Source organism: Notolepis coatsorum (assembly GCF_963971535.1).
Source record: "Notolepis coatsorum genome assembly, chromosome: 5".
Taxonomy (NCBI): Eukaryota; Metazoa; Chordata; class Actinopteri; order Aulopiformes; family Paralepididae; genus Notolepis; species Notolepis coatsorum.
In genome coordinates this window covers 158,042,890-158,070,327 of record NC_140169.1, presented here as the reverse complement: position 1 = coordinate 158,070,327, position 27,438 = coordinate 158,042,890, and positions in this window count along the sequence as shown.

The window sequence follows — 27,438 nt, the reverse complement described above, 5'->3', positions numbered from 1 at the left end:
ACAGGCAGAATTATCTTTTTAAGGAGATAAGACAATACTGTTCTGATGCGGGAAAAGACATCACATGCCCGCGACCAACGTCTACAGCACCTCAGAACAAGACTGTACGATGTTAGATACCCTCAAGACCAACGTCTACAGCACCTCAGAACAAGACTGTACGATGTTAGAAGACCCAACACACACAAAGATACAGATAAGTGCTGAGATCACACACACACACACACACACACACACACACACACACACACAGATGGACCCTCCATCCATACACTGTAGACATTGACTTTTATTTTATCTTCCTAAAATTGTTTATTTTTTATTGTGATGTTACCTACTAAGATAAGATGATCCTTTATTAATCCCCTTGGGGAAATTCTGGTGTCAAAGCAGCATGGGGGGGGGGGGGGGTACATAGAAATGGACTATTTTATTGTATCTTCCTAATAATAATTATTGTTTATTAATTGTGCACTGTTGAGCTATATAACGCTGTCTGTATAATGACAATAAAGACTCTAGAAATATTCTATTCTATTTAATTTTATTAAAGCACTTTGGTTTGTGCTTAAGCTCCTGTCTGTACAAGCTGGCAGAAGACGAGCCAAATTAACTTCAATTAATATCTGAAACTACTAACCTTCATACCATCTTTTACTAGTATCCATCTTACTACTACTACCTACTATGCTAATAATGTCTATAGCTCAATACAAACAAGAGAATGAAGATCGGGTCCTGAGGAGAGATAACTGCCATGGCAGCACTTAATTATGTTAATGCTATTCAGGTGAGGGGCGTTGCTGGAGGGGGTTTGTTGACGCCCAGTTGAAACTGTCTGAAGTGTGAAAAGTTGCCTTCCTTTGAGACACCTTTTCACCTCTTAGGCAATCTAGAACACAGCCAGTTTTAGAAGTTATAATTGGGCACATCGTGTTCAAAACATTCTCAGATGTCAACATATGACACATCATTTGAAAGCTTAGATTCTGTACTTTAGCAATCTGGAATAATCTGAAAAATGAAAATGTAGAGATCTGGCATAAAGCGCTGTGAGGTGACACATATGGGGAAGGGTCTCACGCCCTGGGGGTGGGCCGCCGGGCGCGGTTCGTACCGAAACGTCTGGGTGGCGCCTTCTTTTTATGTTTTAGGATCAACACGCATATCTGCCCCTTCTCCTGGGGTTGGCAGGTCGGCGTGGTTAGGGCACGGGACTGGTTCTGGTCGCGCTGGTCCAGATCAGTTACACCCGTTGTCCGCCGGGGATGCAGATCTGCTGTTCTGGTACCCTGAGGGACTTGGGTTTTTTTCAGGGGGAAAAAAATGCTAGGTCGGTCCGGGTGTCACAGGGTTGAGCGTTATGGAACCCTTGTTGGGTACGTTGTATTCTGCACTGTCGTAATGGCTTACGGCCGTGCCAACCTGTACGCGCCCGATCTCGTCGGATCTCGGCCGCTGTGCAGGTTGGTCTTGGTTGGTACTTGGTTGGGTGACCTCCTGGGAATACCGAGTGCGGGGTGCTGGGGCTGGTCTTCCATTTTTTACGCTCTTCTCTTGCGCTTGGCGAAGAGGGGCCTGTTGGGGTGGTTTTAGCCTCCTCGGGGGACCCTGTGCTCCCCGTATCACCGGGCCCGGTCCGGGGTAATGTTTCGTTGACCCGTAGGCCCGGGATAGCCCTGTTGGAAACCGGAACGCGGGCTGCGGCAGAGCCCTGTCACCCCATCCTTCCTAACGAAGGGGGGGGCGCAGTCAACTCCACCTGAGTGCGAACAAGAGGGAACTAGAACCCCTTGAACACACAGCACAGGCGGAACCACGTGTGACTTAACACACTGTGGCCCATACCCACACACTCCTGCTACCCTACCAAAGGACGGGAAGCAGGAAAGGCCACAGACCCCAGAACCGCCTGGGAGACAGAACCCCCGGTCATGTCCATGAGGTAAAACCTTACAAAGGGGCCCGGGGAGGATTCCCCCGAAGCCCCACCCAGGAGAGCGGCAGAGGCAGCCACCCCACGAGTGGAGTGCGCCCTGACGCCCCCAGGGGAATCCTGCCCAGCCAACGTGTGGCAGAGGGCAATGCCCTCGCACAACCAATGGGACAGGCGTTGTTCGATAGTGCCTTACCGGCATGAGAACCACCGTGACAGACAAAAAGCTGAACGGTGACCCCGAGGTCCTGAGTACAGCTGAGGTAATTCCCAAAGCACGGACCGGACATGACAGGTGAAGGCCTGCATCCAACTCACTACCGTGAGGAGGCGGATGAAACGCCTGAACCACAATATCCCTGGAGCGGAAGAACTCCGGATATTTACAGGCACGAAGGCAGGACTAGGCCGCAGAGTGGCACCACAATCGGACGAAAGACAGGCACTCTGGACGTACCGAGAGAGCACAAAGCACACCCGCGCGTCAGTGGAGGTGACGGCCAGCAAGAACGCGGTCTTGAACGACAGCTGTTCCAACTGGCCTGCTCGAGCGGCTCAAACGGGGCCAAGGACAACCGACCGAGGACCAATTGAAGATCCCAAGTCGGAGCCAAGGAGCGTTGCACCGGCTTAACGCGTCGAGCGCCAAGCAGGAAACGCTTCACAAGAGGGTGGCTGAACAAGACATCCCCTCAAATCCTTCATGATAGGAGGATATAGCTGCTGCATATACCCTCACCGTCGAAGCCGACAGTCTATCAAGGAGAGACTGGAGGTAACTAAGGACAGCATCCAGGGGGCAGGAGACTGGGTCCCGGCCCCCCGCCTTACACCACACTTGGAACATACGTCATCTGCCCGCGTAAGCGCGACAGTGGAGGGAGCATGCGCATTCCGGATGGTAACACCATCAGGATAAAGAACCTGCGCCCCTCAACGTACCCGTCCCAACAACTGACCTAACAGATGTATGGGGAAGAATCCCAGGCGGTACAGCATCGGTCCCAGACCTGCCTGGCTATGTCCGGACGTAATCCCCACCCGTCAGGATGAGGACCGCCCAGCGACAGTACACCTGTACCCACATTCTCCCTGCCGGGGATGTGGGGAGCCCTCAGGCCGCGCAGATGGAGGACGCCCATAGCCAGCCGCCCGCCGCCTGGTGCAGACGGGGGGAGCATACTCCTCCCTGTCTGTCGATACACGACACTGATGTCGTATCGTCCGTCCTGATCAACACCGTTTGAGGACCAGAAGGACCGCTTTCAACACCAACACATTGAATGTAGTGCAGACCGGGCAGCATGGTTTGCCAGCTGCCCCCTACTGCGTTGGCCCGACGCGTCACCAGCGAGGGAGGCGTCGGTGAAAAACATGACGTGAGACAGCGCCGTACCCGTCCTAGGACGGAACCTCCCGAGCGTGTTGACAACACGCTCTGAGAGGGATGCCCATAGCCCTCCAACCGTTGACTGGGAAGAGGAGTACTCTACTTCCAGTCTACAGCAACCCCAGGCTGGTAGGGACCTGCCTGGTACGAGACCTGACGATCCACCTTGACCGTGAAGGACCAGAACGTCGTCAGGGCAGAATACACTCCGTAACCCCTGACGACGCAGAGGCCCCAGTGCGGCCTCCACGCACTTGGTGAAGATGCGGGGAGCCAGAGAAAACCGAACGGCAGCCTCTGGTACTCATACGCTAACCCTGCAAAGGAAGCGTAGGTAAGCCCTAGGATGGAAGATCGGAGATGCGCATACGCATCCTACAGGTCTATGGAGGAGAACCAGACCCCCACCTGACAGTGTTCAACAGGTAGGAGACGATCCAAAAAATGCTGAACCTTCCCATGGGACAGGTCCAGCCTGGGTCTGACACCCCCCCCTCCCGATTTCTCAGGCACCAGAGAACACCGGGAGGAGAACACCACGACGATGGCTTGCTTCGTCCACAGAGATTGGATCTCGTTGACCAGAGCTGTCACTGCTGGAGACCCTGACAATAGGGTCTGTACCAAACCCGAAAACGGGTGGGGTTGTGTAAACACAAATCCCCGCCTCAGCGTTCTCTCCATCCACCTCGACATATGGTACTGCCGTAGTCATATGTGATGACACTCCCAACGCACCCGCCGCCATGTGGCGCAGGTCCGCCAGGAACTGTAGATAGTTGGCCCGGTCCCACCCGCTGTGCGTAGCCAACCCTGGAACCGTGCGAGCAGAGCGTGACACCACCCATGAGGCAATCGCACCCAAGGGGGGACCCCGACAGAAAGGGCCGGTTTGATATGGGGGGCTTTCTAGGTGAAAAAAGCCCCCCCACTGAACACCCCTCCAGAACATGCTGAGGAGTTGTTCTGCAGCCGGACATGCAAGGTGTAAGGACCCCATGGGTTCCTACACACCGTAGCCCTGCAGTGATATTACTACCACCCAAATCACGCGTGCCTGCGAGACCACTGCCAATCTTTCAGGAGTGGGAGGCATCAACATGAAACCTGGCCTGGCGAAGGCGAGGCCGGGGAAGCCTGCACTGTGTGCCTCAAAAGGTTTCGAGCCCCCCTGCTGACAACACTTATAGTTGACAGACGTAACACCAGGCTCAACCAACACAGCTTATGGTGTGGGAGCCGCTTGACAGCACAACATTCTCACGGACAGACCCAGGCTCAGCCATCAACTGGGTGTCAGCCCCTGTCCCGATGAGAAGCGAAAAGTGGGGCCGCCCGCGCTTCAACGAAGGCACGCGGCCCGCAGCCAAAGGAAACAATCAGAGCCCACTTTTTCCGCTGGTGTTGGGGAAGGGAGTGATCGGAGAGCGGGCTGCTCGTGGCAGGACGGTGACGGCTTGTTGTTCAAGCCGAACCCATCCAACATGGCCGATCCCTCGGCCGCCAAGGCTGTCGGCCTTGTGGACACCTGTCGATTCAACGCCCAGGATACCTCTGGCGGGGGAAAACATGGCCGCCTGTCGAGGGTCTCGTCATCGCCGCTGACGAGGCCGTGCTCTCTCTTCTTCTGGCTGCGCGGTGTGAGGCGGTGTGGGGCCTAGGACAATACCGCCCGCGCTCCAGCAGAAGACCAAAATCCCCTGCGGAGAGGGGAACCCTGAGCGGTTATAGCTTGCGGCTGGGTCAAAGCTAATAACGTCAACAACCTCGCGCGATGTGTCGACGTCGGCTGGCCCTCAAGGCCCCGCCACCAGACACCATTTTTTTAATAGAAAAAACAGCAATTCGAACACAGTTCTAATCGCTGCCAATTCCATACTGTGGCGGTACAGGCTTTAGCAGCCCACCAGCCACTCGCCAGGCCGACCCACCCATGGCGTCGGCCGGGCGGGGCACTGTTTCAATATGTCAAAAGCAAAGGACTGATGTTAACACGGAGCACCATTGGTGGTTGCAAATAGCAACCTCCACTGTGGTGTGCACCATGAAAGGGTTAAATGAATAAAAGAACTAAACCACAAAATACTGTAGAATGAGCAAACCCACATACACAACGTTAAGGGGAGGCGGACCAGAGCGAACTAGTCCTGCCTTCATTCAAAATATTCACAACAGTACACCAGCCCTAGCTTAGCCCATTTACCAAAAAAGGTAAACAAAGCCCCCACCCCCGCATACTCTCCCAATAGACACCGATTGACCGTCAGCATGAATGGTTGAGAGGAGAGAAAGCTGTAGCATAGACCTTCTCATAGCAGAGTGACAGAACAAAACAGTAGCCCCTACACAACTACAGCCTAGCGTGAGGCGATGTGGAACCCAGATCAACAACCGCCTGCGCACAACACGCAACATGTTTACATTGTCGGCTGGACCCATAGCCCCACTACCCGACGTCAATGTGGATAGGAACTAGCCAGCTGAGCCCTAACCCACCGTTAAGTCCCATCCTGCAGTAGTATAGCTCTACTGCTACACCGCCGAGCTCACGCATCGGCTCCCAGATGGGGACACCGTTCAACAGACCCCGCCGGAACACAAAGGTAACGTACCTGGCTAGGCTACCTAGCCACGGCCTACCCTGTTGTCAACCCATTTACCCGTAAAAAGGTAAATAGGACTCAGCAAAACCCCCACATCAGCTACCGACTGACCTTCATTGATGAACCGGGCAAGAGGAGGGAGAAGTGACAACATCTCACGGCGGAGACATTAGAACAGCGTAGCAGTAGAGTTCAGCATGTAGCATTAGTATTAGCATGTAGCTAGCATTAGTTGTTTAACAGCACGCTTGCAGGACCGTTTGGAACCCGTTCACCGCAGTGAACGTTCACCAAACCATCCCCCCCTGGCGCCGACACACAACATGGTTGTGTAACAACAACCCAGCATTACCAACACTAATACCCGTGCCTAATGACACAGGGCTCACCGTTGTACAACCCGGCTCGATAGCCAACCTTGTACGCTGCACCTTGATCTGGCTGCCGACAGATGAGGAACATCAACATAGGCCCGTCGTGTCGCTGAAACATGCCTCGAAGATGCCAGGGGCACGCAACCTCCGGTAAGCTTTCAACATTACGCAATTCCTCCAATCTTTTTCATACTACTAGTTACACAAGGTGCATTGCATCCAATATGATGGAACGAAAATAGAGGAAGGGTGTTTGGTGACCAGGACCATGGTCTTATAGGCTACGCCTCCATAGAGGCGGGACCCGGTCAGGTGTGGGTGTATAAGTTGTGTTCGTGGTGGTGTACAGTAGGTACAAGGAGATAAGGGGTATCTCAATAGGCTTGAGCGGGACCCGATAACTCATACGAAATATAACAGTGTTACTTCATCTGTACATGTTTTTAACAGTGTTACTTCATCTGTACATGTTTTTAACAGAGTATTACTTAATCTGTACATGTTTTTAACAGAGTATTACTTAATCTGTAAATGTTTTTAACAGTATTACTTCATCTGTACATGTTTTTAACAGTATTACTTCATCTGTACAGGTTTTCAACAGTATTACTTCATATGTACATGTTTTCAACAGTGTTACTTCATCTGTACAGGTTTTCAACAGATTATTATCATACAGGTATTACTTCATACAGGTATTACAGGTTTTGAACAGCACAAGTAGTACAACTAAAATAGGTTGTGCCTCTACAGTTGTCAGGATGGCCGAGCGGTCTAAGGTGCCAGACTCCAGGTGTAAAACCTTCCTGGTAAAGGGATTTCTGGTCTCCAAATTGAGGCGTGGGTTTGAATCCCGCTTCTGACAATACTTTTCCTGAATTTCCCCAAGGTGATCAATAAAGGAATATCTTATCTTATCGTATCCAACCAGAGTGCAAATGTAACAGAAAAAGTGCAATAGTAATATATAATGTACAGGTGATTAAACTGGATATAAAATATATAAATTAGTACTACTGAGTAATAGTGCCAATCCGATGTATGTACAGAGTTGTAGTATTAATATGTACAGTGATACGGGTATAAGACACTATGGTAGTAAGTCATACTGGCCAGCAGCGTAACTAGTAAGAGTAGGTAAGGGATATGTACATATTAGTGCTGTCAGGCGATTAAAAAAATGTATCTAATTAATTACAGGATTTGTAATGAATTAATCTAATTAATCGCATTTTAATCGCATAACCATTTTATGCCTGATATTCTATATTCTATAATCATATTTCAAATTGCATGTGTCCGGATGGCAGAATTCAGTACTTGTAGGAGCCAAAGCTATATATTTAGGTTATTGTATTATAATTGTCATAATAGAACATTCTAGAACATTTTGTAATGTCACAGTATGATGTCATGGTCGAACATTCTAGAACATTTGTGATGATGTCATAGCCGAACATTCTAGAACATTGAACATTCTAGAACATTTGTGGGCATGTCATAGCCGAACATTCTAGAACATCGAACATTCTAGAACATTTGTGGTGATCATGACCGAATCTTCTAGAACATTTGTGTATCTATATATTCAGCAATTCTCTCAACCAGGTCAGTGTGCATCTTGAAACCGTGCTGAGTGGTACTGAACAGATAGACTAAACAACATAGATTTTCGGCTTTCCAGTGTGGAGGAATTTTCATGTGTCGAGTCGGCTGTGATTTTGGAGACTGGGAAAATACAGTTTTCTTACCTTGTAGTAGTGAGTAGTGAATATTTAGGTAAATAGATTTAGGACCACTTCTGTAAAGAAAGACTTCGCTGTGGAAGAGAAATAAACCATTTGTATAGCTTTGTTTTACACTGGAGCGGCTGTGGACATTATTTTTCTTTATCAACGAACATACTACTCACAAGTAAGTAATTGTAACCAGTAGAGTGGAACGTCGGCCCTCATAGTACTGTATCTACAAAACCTTCTGTTGAATCATCTTCCATTGATTATTTGCTTCGATTTTTCAGGTCTGGTCAATTTGAGCATGGTGTTATTCACAGTCAAAGATACAAAATTTTTTATTGATATTCTCATTTGGTTCATTACAATTTTGTTATGGTTTGTAAACAACCCCAACAGCACGACACAGACAGGTAGTTCAGAGTTAGCCAAAAACGATGGGGCGTATTTATTTCACAACAGAAATGGGCAACAACAAAGTAAATCCATCCGAGGAGAATCCTTTAGCCGCGTAGTGCTCTGCGGCTCTGCAGCTTGATAATCCTTTTAGCCGAGTAGGGCTCTGCCGCTCTGCAGCTGGATAGTAATCCACTCGTGGAGAAAAAGAAAATGGAGAATGTCAGTAATAGAAACATAGAAATCTACGAGGCAGAGTCCAGTAACAAGACAGAGTCTGGTAACAAAACAAAGTGACAATTCTTCAGTGTTAAGGAACACACAAAAACAGATGCAGGTATTGTCTTCAGTGTTAAGGAACACACAAAAACAGATGGAGGTATTGAGTCCAGGATAAAATGTGTTCATCAAAAATAGATATCCAAAAACTCACCAAGGGCAAAGTGTAAATACGAGGCACGGGTCCACGGAGGCAGAGAGAGGAAACAGCAGCAATGTCCAAGGGCGTACTGGAGAAAACACACAAGAGGTACAAGCAGTAGCTGGTGGTGACCAAAACGACCCGACACTGAATGTTCAGCAAGCCGTGTATAAGAGGGCTCCCGTCGAGCTGATTGGTAACTCCTCTAAGGTGCGTGATGGTAATTGGCACCTGGAAGCGCGCAGTACTGGGCCAGACCTCACAAATTTACTCAAGCCTAGTAACAGACACAGTATTTCTGGCACTGGGAATACATTCCCTGAGATCCATAGATGTCCCTAGAATCAGATACCAAGAACATGCAAATGGACCATATACAAAAAAGTCTGTAAATGTGTATTCTACGTTCTTATGGAATGAATGAGATACATTTTTTTTCTTTTTTTGTAATTAATTTTGAGTTAATTTTCATAACGTGATAATTTGCTGTGTAATTAATTAACGCGATAAACTGACAGCCCTAATATATATATATATATATATATATATATATATATATATATATATATATATATATATATATATATATATATATATATATATATATATATATATATATATATATATATATATATAAGATAGAAAGATAGAAAAACAGAAATATTATGACACCTACCTCCCTGGCAATCTCTCGTCTTTGTTTTATGTTATACAAATAAATATCCACTCACTCACTCACCGTTTCAGTCACATGCTATCATGGATATATCAAAAAAGTTTAAACAAGTCCCTTTTCTCACAGATGAGGCTAAGTATCTTTTAGCTGAACATGTTACAATATCAGCGATTACAGACAATGGGTGAAATACAAAGGTTCTATAAAATAGTGAGAATCAGTCAAAAGAAAGATAGAAACAGAAATATTATGACACCTACCTCCCTGACAATCTCTCGTCTTTGTTTTATGTTGTTATACAAATAAATAACCACTCACTCATTCATTCACTCATTCACTCACTCACTCACTCACTCACTCACTCACTCACTCACTCACTCACTCACTCACTCACTCACTCACTCACTCACTCACTCACTCACTCACTCACTCACTCACTCACTGTTTCAGTCACATGTTATCAGGAATATATCACAAAACTAGTCCCTTTTCTCACAGATGAGGCTAAGTATCTTTTAGCTGAACATGTTACAATATCAGCGATTACAGACAATGGGTTAAATACCAAAGTTAAGCAATGTTTGACTTTCATAACATGTTCATTGCCTCTATGTACCAGATCTTCTGCTAGAAACTCTTGAGTGGCTGGACACAGATCATCTGAAGAGATTTCAGTCTTCTCTGACCACTGACCTGCTGCCTGGCTGTCCTACCATCCCTGAGAGCCAGCTGGAGAACACTGACATGAAGACCACAGTGGATCAGATGGTGGAGACATACGGCTCTGAGGGAGCTGTGAAGATCACAGTGGAGAGTCTGAAGAGGATGGGGTGCTATTATCCTGAGGAGAAGTTACTACAGTATGTGGAGAGGTTAAGGATTAAAAGTAAGAGAAGAACATCTGCATTTGAAATACAAATGACTAAGCTTGTTGAATGTATTGTGAGAACAACCTCTGATAAAGTTAAGCTATGCAATGTGTCTCTGTCTCTGTTGAACAATACATTTCCAAACTGTGACCTTGTGGAAACCAAGGACCTCAACATCAACCCCATCAACATTATATATAGGGATGTCCGATATTATCGGCCGACCGATATTATCGGCCGATATCGGCAGTAAAATGTGATATCGGAAAATATCGGTATCGGTTTAAAAACAAAAAAAAACAATAACAATATTTGTTATATATATATCCAGTGAAATTATTAGTTACCTGAAATTATTCCGTTTTTTGGACGGGGAAACCCTGCATATATCGGTATCGGTTGATATCGGTATCGGATATTAAGAGTTGGACAATATTGGAATATCGGTATCGGTAAAAAAGCCAATATCGAGCATCCCTAATTATATATTTATATTTTCTGCATATATATGCATATCCATATCGGTCTGCATATAATCCTCCTATATTCCTACTTATACACCTGCATATAACACATATAACTCTGTATGGTAGCATGTACAATAATGCTGTACATACCATATAACACACAACACACTGTAGCACCCACTTTATCACACTTTACACTTTTACACTTTACACTTTATATTTATATTACTGGTAAGGGATTGCACACAAGGGAATTGCACATCTCTCATTCCTTATTCCTTATCGCACCTCACCACCACAATGGTGGCACCACAAGCTAAGCTATACCATTTTTATACCAGATGTACATACTGTATATAGAGGTATGCTGGAAATTGTTGTTTACTTGTGTTTACTTGACTTCTTGACTTTCTATTTTTACTTATTATACTTATTTATACTATCTTATTATTATCTAGCACACTCTCAGGAGCGAAACAGAACCAAACATTTCATGCAAAGTATTCTGTATGACAAATAATAAAGAAACTTGCAACTTGATATATATATATATATATTAGTGCTGTCAATAGATTAAGAAAAATTAACTAATAAATCTCACAATTTTCTGTAATTCATCTAGATTAATCTAGATTAAAAATCTAATTGTTCTACTTAAAACCTAAGCTTGTAACAGATATTTTACTTGAGTAAAATCATGGAATTAATGTAAAATCAACACAAAGAAAGTATATTTAGATTCAAAGCAATTTTAATAGCTTTCTTTGAATACAGTTTCTCTCCTGTGAAATACAAATGTTCAACAAAACCATCAACATTGACTCAGCTAGACTGCTTTCTTATATCCGCGGCGCTAACAGAAATAAAAACAACCCAGGCCTATGTTAAAGTGCAGATTGGCTTAGACGAGGACGATAATGTCTTGTATGAACTACCAGTAATATAAATCATATTAACAACAAAAATGTGTTCCATCTTCATGTCAGATGATTTTCAAAAAGGTGCATGAGTCAATGCAAAAAAATAACCAGCAAATATACTGCTGAAAGTTCAGAACGTTGAAAATGTTTTACTCCATTGATTAATCTATAGTAATTTTTTTAACGCTTTAAATAATTTTTATTAATCTCCAGAGTTAAAGCATTAATTTTGACAGCACTAATATATATATATATACGTTATATATATATATATATATATATATATATATATATATATATATATATATATATATATATATATATATATATATATATATATATATATATATATATATATATATATATATATATATATATATATACCTTACGTTTAAATCTCACATAGACAAACTTGTGTCAAAGCTGAAGCTTAAACTCTGCTTCTTTTTCAGAAACAGGTCCTGTTTTTCACTTAAAGTGAGAAGTCACCTGATCTCGACCACCTTCTTACCACTACTCGATTATGGTGACTTACTCTATATGTATGCACCTGATCAGTACCTTAGAAAGCTTGATACTGTGTACCATTCTGCCTTACGCTTTGTCACGGGATGTGGAAATCGAGTGCACCATTGCACCCTATTCCATTGCAAGTTATCCATCTCTACAAATATGGCGATTTTCTCGATGGCTCTCTCTGGTGCACAAAGCTCTGCTTAAACTGGTTCCCTAAGTGTGCTTCTGTGCACAAAGCAATATAAGTATGCCCTTCGTTCTCAAGCTGTTCTAACACTGGAAGTTCCCCATATGAGAACTGAATTGGGAAAAAGGGCTTTTAAATATGCTGCTCCTTCATCTTGGAACAAGATACAGGAGGACCTAAAATTACCAGGACTGGTCACCCTCGGAGAATTCAAAGCCATTTTAAAATCCTACAAACTCAGTTCCCTTGGTCAGTGCAAGTGTGTTTGATCATTTGCCTGTTTGATAACTTGCCTGAAATTGGAGCTTGATGTAAATGTTTTATCTGTATTTTATTGTGATGTTCTTTTTTATGTTGACACTTTCTGCTGCCTTGCTTGGCCAGATCGCTCTTGAAAAAGAGATTTTAATCTCAATGATGCTTATCTGGTTAAATAAAGGATTTGATATATATATATATATATATATATATATATATATATATATATATATATATATATATATATATATATCCACCTGTCTGTACATATCTGCACATAATCCTTTTTACATATCTGTAGATACTATATCTATATCTTTATATATCCCTTACCTACTCTTACGCTGCTGGCCAGTATGACTATACCATACTGTTTTTATACCTGTATCAATGTACATATTGGTATTACAACCCTGTACATACATCTGATTAGCACTACACCCAGTAGTACTAATTTATATATTTTATACCCAGTTTAATCACCTGCACATTGTATATTATAGGCTACTATTGCACTTTACTGTTACATTTGCACTCTGGTTGGATGCCAAACTTATTTTCGTTGTACTGTACTTGTGCTGTATAATATGTATTTGAGCCAGGGCCAAGAGTGAATAAAAGGTTGCCTTTCACATACAAAGGATTTATCAGAAAACATTAACATGGCTGCTGTGTACAGGAATCAACAAGGTTTGCATCTCAAACCCCAACATGTACATAAAACAGTCACTCGTCAACATAATTTGAACATACATAGTTTACTGTAGGCCCCTTTTTATATGAGTAAGCCTGGTTTCTAAGATAAGTATCTTTACATTCTATTTTAACCAACCATGGGTCCATGATTTACTCACATAAAAAGCAGCACAGTCTCTCTGGTGGAAGGAGCGGTGGAGCCCAACAGACCCCTGGGGTCGGTCTGGTCTGAGGGCTCCCGAATTCGCTTTGACCCTTTTAACCTCCTTCCAGTTAAGAGTACCCTCCTCCCGTTCGGATGCACTCCTTCCCCTACTTAGATGCACCTCTCCCCGTAAGGTTTAGGAAGTCCGCTACGACGCAACAACCAGCTCCTTTCTTAGGACTGCCTTGTCCGACGCCGGCCCCTCTCCCCCAACAGAGATGCAGGTCTCCACTTCCGGCGGTAAGGTCTCCTCTCATGAACGGAAGAAGTCCCCTTATTTTACCTTCAGGTGCAGTTTAAGGCTGGGTCCCTTTCCAATCTTAGGAGAGACAATCCAGATTCCTCTGAATTGACACCCCTCATCCCTCTGCTTCCCAGCATTTTCTTTTCAAAAACACTGATCACAGAAGCACAACTCGCCTACTAACCCTGTATCGGCTAGTAAGGTTACTGTGGCCTGACTGTACATTGAGCCAGGTGCATTTATGGTCTCTGCCATAACGCTCTCCCAACCGGCTGGCGACCCAGTCGATAGCGACCTCATAGTCCGTCATCAAGTCAGGACCCCAAGCGGCTGACTGTCCGTAGTACCTATCAGCCACTCAGTTTAGAAACCGACGGTCTTGTCCCCACCCCGCTTGCTCTGGGCATGGAAATATTGACCGTTTTCGCCAGCCTAGCCTGTTCACGGCAGGTGCTGTGCCCCCTCCGGTGCACTGCCCTGCTCCTAGGTGTGGACTGTCGCCCACGTACCACCCAGTGCCCACACCAACTTACGTGCGACGTTTCCTGGGCCGACTAGACGGTACCACAGTGGTATGTTATTTCATACCTCGTTACGCACGAGGGCCTTCAGTTTCTCCCCAGCACTATAGGATTGTGTTTAACGTGCGCCCAGACTCTTGCGAGCCCACTGCCGCCTGTTAGTGGCTAGAGGTTCGGGGTGCCTAATCCCCTCCCTAACCAATTTGTCTCCTCCTATATACTATAATTTCTAGCCAATAATAGAATACAGTTGGTCCGTGGGCGTCTTCTGTGAGCGGTCTCCTGTGGGCGATCTCCTGTGGGGGCTGGCAGCCCCCCCCCCCTGGGTTGTGGCGACGTGATGGGACAGAGACAGAGGGGGCCCGTCGGTGGCCCCCGTCGGTGTGGTCCCCCGCTGAGCACAGAGGGGTTCTGCTGGTGGCCCCCGTCCGTGTGGTCGCTGTGTTGGGTCTTGTCTCACGAAGGGGGGCTGGCATGATGTCCTCTGGTGGGGGGGTGTGAATACTCTTTGACCTTTTGGGCCTTTACCATACAGTACTAATCTGGTCACATTAGGTGTGACCTTTATCTATCCAACTGTCCCTGCGTCTCATTCCTCATTTAGCCCTGCAACCACTTCTGCTAAACAGTATACAAGGTTATTTATGAAATTCAACTCAATATTTACCACATTTCCCCGTTTTGACGATTCTTATCGTCACATATGATATATTGACTTGATTTTCTATACATACTAACCATACAAAGGATTCATTTTTTCTAAATTTAAAATTCATTTTTTCAAAATTTCTGCCAACAATTAAAAATAATTTTAATCTACACATCACAAATTGAATCTAAAAATCACAAATTTAAAACCCAATTATCTTAATCTACAGGAAAGTTTGTTCCCACACTTTTTTAGATGATCTGGTTGAGAGAAAACATACATTAGTATCACAATATTTTCATTTTTACATTCATTCAATAATCTCTTCTTTCTGCTAATTTTCCTTAAGATAGTACAATCACATCTGCATAATCAACTCAGTTGGTCTTCTCACCACTCCCCCTTTTATGAACATACCATGGACATAACACCTACCACCTCAGCGCACAGTCGGACAGGGAGGGCGGAGCATCACTCAAGGAAAATAATTTCTCACCACCTCTTTACGGCCACACTCTACACCTAATATTCTACCTATGTGCATGTGTTTAGTACTCTTGCGTTGTGTCATAATCTATACCCGTTGTTACCGTTCAGTCACCTCCCGTTCAACATACCAATCAATCACATCCTACAGAGGCCCTTGCTCAACTCCAGTCTCTGACCGTTTTCGCCCCCCCCCCCTCCACCCCATGTCAGCCAGCCTCAGCTGCAGCCAATGTTTGTAGGCCTGTGACCTCGTCATATTTTGATCCATGACTGTATTTCCTTGGATCTACAGACGACCCTGTCAGCCTGGCGGTTTGTCCCAAACCTCCGGCCGCTGTACTCGGGGCTATTTAGAAGGAGGGGCCAGTGTCTACAAGCGACCTCTCTTCACAATCCAACAATCTCCCACAGGAACTGACTGAACGGGTTCACACCATTGTGTCATAATCTAATGAAACGTATTCCTACACATCTTCCATGATTCCTCCACCTGTGACGGTCCGTCCTCCCCCTCGACTGACACTGCGAGGGAACAAAACACAAAACAAATTTTCTTTACATAATATGCCATATATTTCCAAGAGAAACCAAACGGTAATCATTATGCAAACGTGATGGGACCACTTAGCTTTTGTTGACATTCCGTTGACGTTGCCAACCTCAGCCTCCAGCCTTTTCCACTCACTCAGACCATAACAGAGAAATAAGAAACAAAAGGCAAATAATCAAAAAAACATTCCAACAGATGTGAAAGCAGGTCAATGAAATTAACCAGCTCCAACCGCAGACCACCTCAATGGTTATTTAGAAAGAAAAGAAAAGAAATCTAAAACCCTACATCTAAACCTCATCACACCTATCATTGTGATTTTGACACCTTTCAAGCCCACACAGTCACCCTCTACAGGCTCCATCCACACCCATACCAGACATTCAAAAGAAATCAAACCAAAATGAAAGTAATAAAAACAAACTCCTTCAGTAAAACAAATGATATGAAACAAATGATAAGCGACAATAATTCCCAGGTCTATTTGTGGTATAACCCAAGTGGTTTGATACACTCCTTATTCTGATAGACAAGATAACAGCCCTACTACTCATTAACGTCATTATTGTTTTATTTTACCCAGATATGACTTATACTAAAAGTGGTCTGCTGGCTCACCCAGCTGACAATCTAACATCCTGTCTATTGTTAGGCCTTAACTAGATAACAGAATCGGTCTACGATGTCATCAACAGCTCAATCACTCACTGAAATCAAAAGGACATGACAAAAACAGACAACATTCTTCCACAGTCACTGATCTGCAAACACCATCGCTTTCAACATATATTACACATATCATAAACAAATACATTCAAACTCCTTCATACTATAAACTAGTGCTGTCAGGCGATTAAAAAAAATAATCTAATTAATTACAGGATTTGTAATTAATTAATCTAATTAATCGCATTTTAATCGCATAACCATTTTATGCCTGATATTCTATATTCTATAATCATATTTCAAATTGCATGTGTCCGGATGGCAGAATTCAGTACTGTATCTACAAAACCTTCTGTTTAATCATCTTCCATCTATTAATTTGCTTAGATTTTTCAATTCATAATAAATTGTAAGTAAGGGTGCGCCTTGCACCGTGCAATCCATTCTTTGTGGATCTAGCCCACAGTATGTCTGACACTGGGAATACATTCCCTGAGATTCATAGATGTCCCTAGAATCAGATACCAAGAACATGCAAATGGACCATATTAAAAAAAAGTCTGTAAATGTGTATTCTACATTCTTATGGAATGAATGAGATACAATTTTTTTTTTTTTTTTTTTTTTTTGTAATTAATTTTGAGTTAATTTTCATAACGCGATAATTTGCTGTGTAATTAATTAATCTAATTAACGCGATAAACTGACAGCCCTACTATAAACATATACTTTCACCACACTCGTTAATCAACCACAGACAGACACACAATGTTAGTTCTTCTGCGCTCGTCTCTTCTGCTCTCAATTTTTGGCTAATCCAGTACACACTTTCTTACCATACAGTCCTCACTGTATCTTCTACTCCTCACATCCAGAGGAAGTCTGGGAACCCCCTCAGCGATAGACCTCAAAACATACCCAGTGTCCTGAGAGCCAAAGCTAATCCTTCTAATCAAACAGGTAGCCCTCCAATGTAATTAACCTCATCTGAACTGGCTATCCTAATTCAATTACTGTGCTCACTCCTCCATCAGCTGTGTTCTGTATTAGCACGCTTCCTGTCACACCTTCCATGTCACTTGTTGTAAAAAACAACTGTCAACTGTCTAATCAACCTTCACCTCTACTCCCCCTGCTTCTCTCCGATTAGCTCCGCTACGTCTTCCTGTCGTATAAAACAACAGCCATTGTAACAGCTGCACATCTCGAGCCTTGAGACCTGTCACAAAAGGATTCCTACCCCCCTGGGCAATATAACCCTTCTTGTCCCCTGCTCTAAAAATAACTCCATCTGTTATCTCACTATGACTGTTCTCTCCTATCTCCACCTCTGACCTCTTTCCTGTTGCATCTAATCCCACGCCATCCTGTCATAAAAAGAACAGCCATTGTAACAGCTGCCCATCTCAACCCCCCTTGGGTCCTCCTGTAAACACCAAAAAAGGGTTAAATTCACACATTTCATCCCCCAGAGGCAGCTGTCCCCTAGAGTCTAAAAGTAATACATTCGCCTGTCCCTAACAGCCAAACACAGAAAAATTACAGACTAAACAGCAAATCATTACAATTACTGCAAAAACACAATTGTACAGTCATCAAAACAGCATATAAACAAGTCCCTCGTCAGTAAATTATCCTGCTTCACAACTGGGCTTGTATCAAATTCCACTATAAAACATTTAGCTTATGCAAATCAACAGTGTTACAAAGATTTAACCAATTACACAAGCATCAACAGATTCCAACATAGCAATGCAACAAAATATACCCCAACAAGCCTACATCATTAAATTATCATCCCCATGATCTAAAGACTTGCAGCAAACATTAATCCAACCGTGTACCAAAATCTGACATCCTAACATCAATGTATGCTACACATTTTAATTCAAGCTACTTTTTAACTCCAGTCAAACACAACATCATTATTTCTAAGCTCACAATTGTACATGTTACACAGATTAAAAAAACTATCATTTTAACACAACATCATTTAAGTAATAAAATTACAACCTAAGCATTTTATTTCCAACAAAACAACATTCCCAGAAGTGGTCTCAAACGTTTTTTGCAGTGCACACAGTATTTCCCTTCCTAAACAATAGTCACTGATAAGGTTAGTTTTGTGAAATCTTAACCTATTACCGGCAACGTTCATCAACTCATCATACATGTAAGCATCACTTATTTCAGAAAAACATTATAGTGGTTAGCTCTCTTCTTCCTCATACCATACACACGTGACAAACCGATCCTACTGCATTCTACTTTGTAGAACATTTTACCAATTTTAGCCTATTATTACTCCCAAACTACCGTTTATCTGTGTATCCTGTATGCAATAAAAGTTATGATGTATTTAAAACGGGTGACTCCGTCTCTGGTCTGCATCCCCTTAACAACTGTATGTTTTTAACTGTACTTATTTTTAATCAATCACTACTCATTCCCCCCTGGTTAAAAATATACCCCTGTGTATCAAAGACAATAATACAATCTACCCAGTATAGCCGGTTTTATGAATCCCAGTTTAATTATGGGCATGTATATTAAATCATCTACACCCTGACAACGTCTGCAACCTATTCTCAACTGCCTCCCTTAAACCAACCACCGATAACGTCACCTACCTCTTCCCCCGCGTACACATACTCGTAGCAATAACAACCATAAACAGATCCACTTCCAGGTTATTTATATAACATTTACATTATTATATAACATAAAGCAAAAATATCCACACCTACCACCGTCCCCTGAGCGAAAATAAATGAAACAGCGAACCGCACATGCGCAGTAGCAACCGATGCGACCGTTATAACGTTGCTACGACAACCAAAATCTGCCACAACATTCTAAACATGCCACGACATTCATAAAAATGCCACGACATTCCTAAAAATGCCACGACATTCACCACGTTCTCTAACCCTTCCCCAACATCATTCTCAAAACTCGAAACGTAACATATGTCGCCCGCAAACGCCACACAACAACGGCACGCAAGCTAACTAGCTTAGCCAGCTCTAATGCGACGTTCAAGGCCCTCACGGGAGCCGTGCCTTTCAAGATCCGTTCATCCACGCAATTCGCTCAGTACCAACCAAAGCATAAACAATTCACACAAGCTTAAAATAACCAACCACTCTAACAAAAAATATTTTTTTAAAACACCCACACCAACCAACGCCGCACACATAGCCCAACACGAATCCTTTCTCCTACCTTCTCCGCCTCACTTCACAGTACCGCGAACGTTACACACTCTCCTCAACACCATGACGTCATCAATCAGCGACTTCTTAATATCATACTCAATCGCTACCGCATCAATAATAACCCTCAAAACGGCCACAATCTCGCCACCCTACGTCTCGATTCGCTTCTTACCTGCAATCGCCGCCACAGTGTTTAATCAAACCTCTTATAACGCCATCGTAACGTCCCCAGTTTCACCGCGGACTTTTCCACAGAGCTAAGCTAGCTAGCCCCAACCACCAGTAGGACTCGCCTCAGACCTATGTTCGTTGGTCATTAAAATATCCTAACAATACAACAATAAGCTCCTACGTTTCGCCAATCATTCCTAACCACAGCCATAGTCCCCCATACAATTCCTAACCATAGCCATAGTCCCCCATTCAACCATTAAGTACTTATCAGTCATTTCGACCGAATTGTTTTTGTATCACAGCGAACGTAATCGAATCAACAGGCCGGTTTCGCTCAAGATTAAAAAGGACCACCCGATCCGTTCGATACTATGCCTAAGGACGACATATATACCTTCATTTAAATTAGGCCGACTGGTCCCTGACTTCAGTTCGTCCATCCGAGCCTTCTTGAACACGCCGGCACCCTTATCTTCTATTAATTACTACGTTTTAATCCTGCAATCGCACAGACCCCCTGCGCTGATCATGCCAGGTTCCACTCATCTTTACCATACCTGACTTGCAAGTTCTGAATAGTAACAGAGCTCTTCTTTACATTGAGCCCGACGCATTTATGCCCATACTGTCCTCACTCACGGTCCCCGTCCCGCTATCTGTGACTATAAGCAGGGTCATAATGCTCATCGGACACAGCTCTCTTTCCATTTCAGAACAACCAAATCTCCCCAACTTACCCGCGCCCCCTTCCTGAGAATAATTTTAGGGCAATTATATACTCAGAACGCGCCCCTGTCGTACACACCAGATAACCGTGCTTCCTAGCCAGAAAAGCCTTTTATCTGCCGTCATGCGACGCCACCACCATTACATCATGATCAGATAGTCCGTGCGCCACCAATACGCAATCCCATTACATGCCGTCTCTTCTTGGTGCAACCCCCCCGTATAGTTCATAAAGTATATTCCATACGAGTCCCAACTCAACCCCCGTGGCCCGCATAGGCCGGGACCGGCCTCCTGTGTCTGAACAAACACACAAACATAAAAAGCCCACGTTTGCATGTTTACTGCACAACAAGCGCGATCTTCATACCTCCGGACATCCTAACCTAAGTCACCGCTCCCCCAACCCTGCATGCAAAAGCCATATTCACCGTGGGTCCCAACAAGTGGCGTACACAACCAACCTTCATCCTGTCCCTCTCTCCTTCATTCAGACAACAAGCCCCTCGTCTCTAACTTCAAACGCAGCAACACCCAGCTCTTTGCCCCGTACGTCCCCAACACACAGTAAGGTCCAGATTTGTTATGACAAGACCCTACCGCACCTTTTCAAGGGGAGACACAATAGGGTGGGAAGAACGGCACCATTTCTGTGGTAAATTCCCACAGAACTTCTACAATAATTTGAGGTTATTGTAGTACAGTACAAATGAGATTGATTATCTGGAAGGAGGAGAAAGGGATCATACTTGATAGAATTGTTGATCTCCTCATCTGACTTAAGCAGACGAGGAATAAACGTGTATGCCAGACAAACCAGAACTGTAGTTCAACTCAGCTGATTTATTTGAGCCAGGGCCAAGAGTGAATAAAAGGTTGCCTTTCACATACAAAGGATTTATCAGAAAACATTAACATGGCTGCTGCGCTGTGTTGGGTCTTGTCTCACGAGGGGGGGCTGGCATGATGTCCTCTGGTGGGGGGGTGTGAATACTCTTTGACCTTTTGGGCCTTTACCATACAGTACTAATCTGGTCACATTAGGTGTGACCTTTATCTATCCAACTGTCCCTGCGTCTCATTCCTCATTTAGCCCTGCAACCACTTCTGCTAAACAGTATACAAGGTTATTTATGAAATTCAACTCAATATTTACCACAGTAGCTTACCAATAATGATGTAGTATAAGGAGGTAGCTTACCAATAATGATGTAGTATAAGGAGGTAGCTTACCAATAATGATGTAGTATAAGGAGGTAGCTTACCAATAATTATGTAGTATAAGGAGGTAGCTTACCAATAATGATGTAGTATAAGGAGGTAGCTTATCAATAATAATGTAGTATAAGGAGGTAGCTTATCAATAATGATGTAGTATAAGGAGGTAGCTTACCAATAATGATGTAGTATAAGGAGGTAGCTTACCAATAATGATGTAGTATAAGGAGGTAGCTTACGAATAATGATGTAGTATAAGAAGGTAGCTTATCAATAATTATGTAGTATAATTAAGGAGGTAGCTTACCAATAATGATGTAGTATAAGGAGGTAGCTTACCAATAATGATGTAGTATAAGGAGGTAGCTTACCAATAATGATGTAGTATAAGGAGGTAGCTTACCAATAATGATGTAGTATAAGGAGGTAGCTTACCAATAATGATGTAGTATAAGGAGGTAGCTTACCAATAATGATGTAGTATAAGGAGGTAGCTTACCAATAATGATGTAGTATAAGGAGGTAGCTTACCAATAAGGGTCTTAAAAATGAACAAATACGAAGTGTGCTGCGCCTCTCCGTCAGTATGCATCAGATTATATTAGATTAAAATGAATCGTCATTATACAGCACAAGTAGGCTACAGTACAACAAAAATAAGTATATATAATGGTATATACAGCATTATTGTACATGCTATCCTACAGAGCTATGGGTTATATGCAGGTGTACAAGTAAGTAGAGGGGTTTATATGCAGGTATATTCAGACAAATATGGATATATATATGTAACGGTTGCGACAACGTCACCTCAAACTTCGAAGCCCCACGAGGGAGATTCAAACACGGGTCTCCCACACCGCGTTCAACAACACAGACCGCTATACCAAGAGGTGAATTCACTGCTTTGTAACGTGTCTATGCGTCTTTTGAGGATGTGAGAGTGAGTTTAACCCATAGCACCGCTACTCATCCCAGCCCTTCTTGACTGCGCTTCACGATACCATCCGTTACATATATATATATATATATATATATATATATATATATATATATATATATATATATATATATATATATATATATATATTAGGGCTGTCAGTTTATCGCGTTAATTAGATTAATTAATTACACAGCAAATTATCGCGTTATGAAAATTAACTCAAAATGAATTACAAAAAATATATATATATAATATATATAATTTTTTTTTTTATAATTTTTTTTTTTGTATCTCATTCATTCCATAAGAATGTAGAATACACATTTACAGGGCGGTTAGGTGGCGTAGCGGAGATTGCGTTCGTCACCAACCCCGGAGCTGTGAGCTGGATTCGCCTGTTCGAATCCAGCTCACAGCTCCGGGGTTGTCACCAGCTTGGCTGGCCGTTCACACTAATACAATTGGCTGTATTAGAGGGTGGGAGAAGCTGGCGGGGTGGGTCCGGGTCGTTGTAAACAGCGACTCCTACAGTTCGGTCGGGGCGCCTGCTAAGCGCGGATAGGACCTGAGTGGGATAGTGTGATCCTTCCACACGCTACGCCCTCTCAGGGAGGATCCGCGCTGCCAGGTGAAAAGAAGCGGTTGATTGGCTGGACGTGTGTCGGAGGAAGCACGTGATCGTGATAGCCTCCACTCTCCCAGATGATCTGACTGTGGGGGGTAAGTGCGCAGCGACCAGGAAGGGGATTGGGAATTGGCATACGACTAACATTGGGATGGGATACAAAAAAAATAATAATAATACACATTTACATTTTTTTTTTTTAATATGGTCCATTTGCATGTTCTTGGTATCTGATTCTAGGGACATCTATGAATCTCAGGGAATGTATTCCCAGTGTCAGAAATACTGTGGGCTAGATCCACAAAGAATGGATTGCACGGTGCAAGGTGCACCCTTACTTACAATTCATTATGAATTGAAAATGGGGGACCCTGATGTAAACAAGACGAAAGTCTTTCTCTGGTCTGCATCCCCTTAACAATTGTGTGTATTGAGCCGTACTGTATTGTACCCATTCTGCAATCTGTTAATAACATTTTCATTCAATCAATCAATCTGTGCTGTGATTGATTGATTGAAATTTTTATTTTGAGTCAATTGTAATGAACCAAATGAGAATATCAATACATTTTTTTTCTTTGACTGTGAATAACACCATGCTCAAATTGACCAGACCTGAAAAATCTAAGCAAATTAATAGATGGAAGATGATTAAACAGAAGGTTTTGTAGGTACAGTACTGAATTCTGCCATCTGGACACATGCAATTTGAAATATGATTATAGAATATAGAATATCAGGCATAAAATGGTTATGCGATTAAAATGCGATTAATTAGATTAATTAATTACAAATCCTGTAATTAATTAGATACATTTTTTTAATTGCCTGACAGCACTAATATATATATATATATATGTGTGTACCGTATCACATGCTGTCCATGCAGTTCATGCTATGAATGTGATCTGACACAGTCGTGATATTGGTTGATTGATTGGTTTGATGCTTTTAGCCACTAGGTGCTTAGACTACAACAGAGTATATAGCTCAGGGAAACTCCTCAGGCCAGTATTTCTGTTTTGGCTCCAACTCATAAGATTCAACACAGGCCTGTTGCTGCCATTGGCTGGTACTTGTTGTACGTTTATTCCACTGCGGCTGCCAAGCAGCACTAATGTACCTCGTCTCGCTGGCCCGTGTTTGACCTACACTTTCCCCTCTCCAGAGGAAAATAAATAAAGGCCTACAGTAGCTGAAGCTGTTTGGAGTCGATGCTGCCTGTGCGTTTTTTTTTAAGTTGGCCCGTGTTTAGCCTTCCAAGCTGATATCGAGGAGCAAGGTTTCTCTGTTTACTGAAACAGGAATTTTTTTGGGGGGGGAAAGGGCCCATTTATGGCTGTCAGAAAGAGTGAATTCGTTCAATCTTTATTTCAACATTTACAATTATGCCGAGCATACAAACATAATAAATACATGATAATTATTACAATAAACAATACAATATACAATACGTGCAATCATAATAAAAGAAATTGTACAATCAATACAAACAATTACAGATTATGGTGGGAAGGTTTTTGATCTAAGGATCTAAACCAGGGGTCAGCAACCTTTTTGACATGGAGTGCCTGTTTGAAATATAGTTGTAACTAGTGTGCCTCAACAATATTCCATGCATCGTAAAAAATAAATCTCATAATCAGGTCTTTTTAATGATAATTTTTACATTATTACATCATTATTGTTATTGTTATTATTAACAATATTATTATGATGGTTGTATCAACCCTAAATCTGAGTTGGGGGGGGGGGGGAATGCAATGCAGACAAACAGCTGCATACAGTGCAACCATTTCACTCACATTTGCCCATTAATTTTTGGACATATCACACACCATCGGTGTGTGTACTGTACGTGTGCTGTCATAGCTCCACCTACAGGCCTAATGGAGAACACCAGGAGAACACCAGGATGTGAATGGAGGGTGAATGTGAGGTATATCGTGTAAATAAGTTTTGATTGATCGCAAGACTACACTGTAAAAAAATTTATAATAATAAATTACCAGAACTTAAAAATATTGAGTTCAGTTACTGTGCATTAAGGTTTTCAGTTTTCAATCCATAATAAGTTAACAGAAAAATAAGTACACAACCACATTATTTCAACCTAATAAAACTATGTTTATTGTCATTGTTTTAAGAACACAAGTTGACTTGGTAATACTCACATTTTGAGTAAAAGAAAAGGCTTTTAACATGTGCAATGTTCAATGAAATAGACAAATAAATAATACAATTAGTTGATTAATCCCACTGGTCACAATGGTGACCATAATAATGTTTTTGTTATAAGGCTCTGAATGTTACTGTTAATGTTAATAAACAAATAAAGGGTCTCAATTAAATATGTGGTAGTAAAAATAACCTGTGGGAGGATTTCAACAAGATAAATGCGACAACAGTGCAAAATATTTCACTATAATATTTCAAAGCAAAAAAAAAATATATATATTATATATATATTTTATTTTTATTTTGTTATGCTGCCCCCTGTGACTATGAAAATGCCCCCGTGTGCCTATGCAGGCACGCGTGCCTAGGGTTGCCTACCCCTAAACTGACCACAGGACACCAAAGTATTGAGCCTCAGAGTTTGTTGTATGATGTTCCAGGTGTCAGGAGCACAGGAGCTAAAAGCAGATTTCCACATGTCAGGAGCACAGGAGCTAAAAGCAGACTTCCACATTTCAGGAGCACAGGAGCTAAAAGCAGACTTCCACATGTCAGGAGCACAGGAGCTAAAAGCAGACTTCCACATGTCAGGAGCACAGGAGCTAAAAGCAGACTTCCACATGTCAGGAGCACAGGAGCTAAAAGCAGACTTCCACATGTCAGGAGCACAGGAGCTAAAAGCAGACTTCCACATGTCAGGAGCACAGAAGCTAAAAGCAGACTTCCACATGTCAGGAGCACAGAAGCTAAAAGCAGACTTCCACATGTCAGGAGCACAGGAGCTAAAAGCAGACGTCCTGAGTTCAGTACAGACTCTGGGTGTGATAAGGTCATTGGAACATGGACCACAGGGTCCAGACTAGGGATGCACCGATCCGATATTGATATCGGATATCGGCCCCGATATGACTAAAATAGCTAGATCGGGTATCGGAGACTATTATAATTTTTTTTCAAATAATTGTTATAATTTTATTTTTTTTGTTATTTAATTTGAATAATAAATAACAATTAGGCGGCTGGGTGGTGCAGCGGACATTGCACTCGTCACCACCGCAAGAGACACCGGGTTCGACTCCGGCTGTCAGCGTTGCCTCCGGCTTGGGCCGGCCGTCATACTGACTCAATTGGCAGAGGTAGCGGGTGGAAGTCGATGGGTGGTAATCTGGACGTTGTGGACAGCGACTCCTACAGGTCGGTTGGGGGACACCTGCACAGCAGAGACAGGAAATGGCGAGAGTAGTGTGAGCCTCCCACACGTTACACCTCGCCAATAAGAGTCCGCGCTGGCAGGTGAAAAGATGTGACAGGCTGCCTCCTCGTGTATCGGAGGGGACACGTGATGCAAGGCTTCTATCCTCCCTACAACCGGCCAGTGGGGGGCATAGTCGAGCAACGTTCAAGACAGGGGAGGGAAGAATTGGCACAATGGAATTGGGATGGAAGAAAAATAGAAAAAGAGGAGAAAAGGTGGATAAAAATAAATGTATAAATAACAATTCAGTACATTTATATCTATGTGTTAATTTGTTACATTTAGTTTCACTAAGTTAGGAAAGTAATGTTTTAAGTCAAGCCTGATGTTGCCTT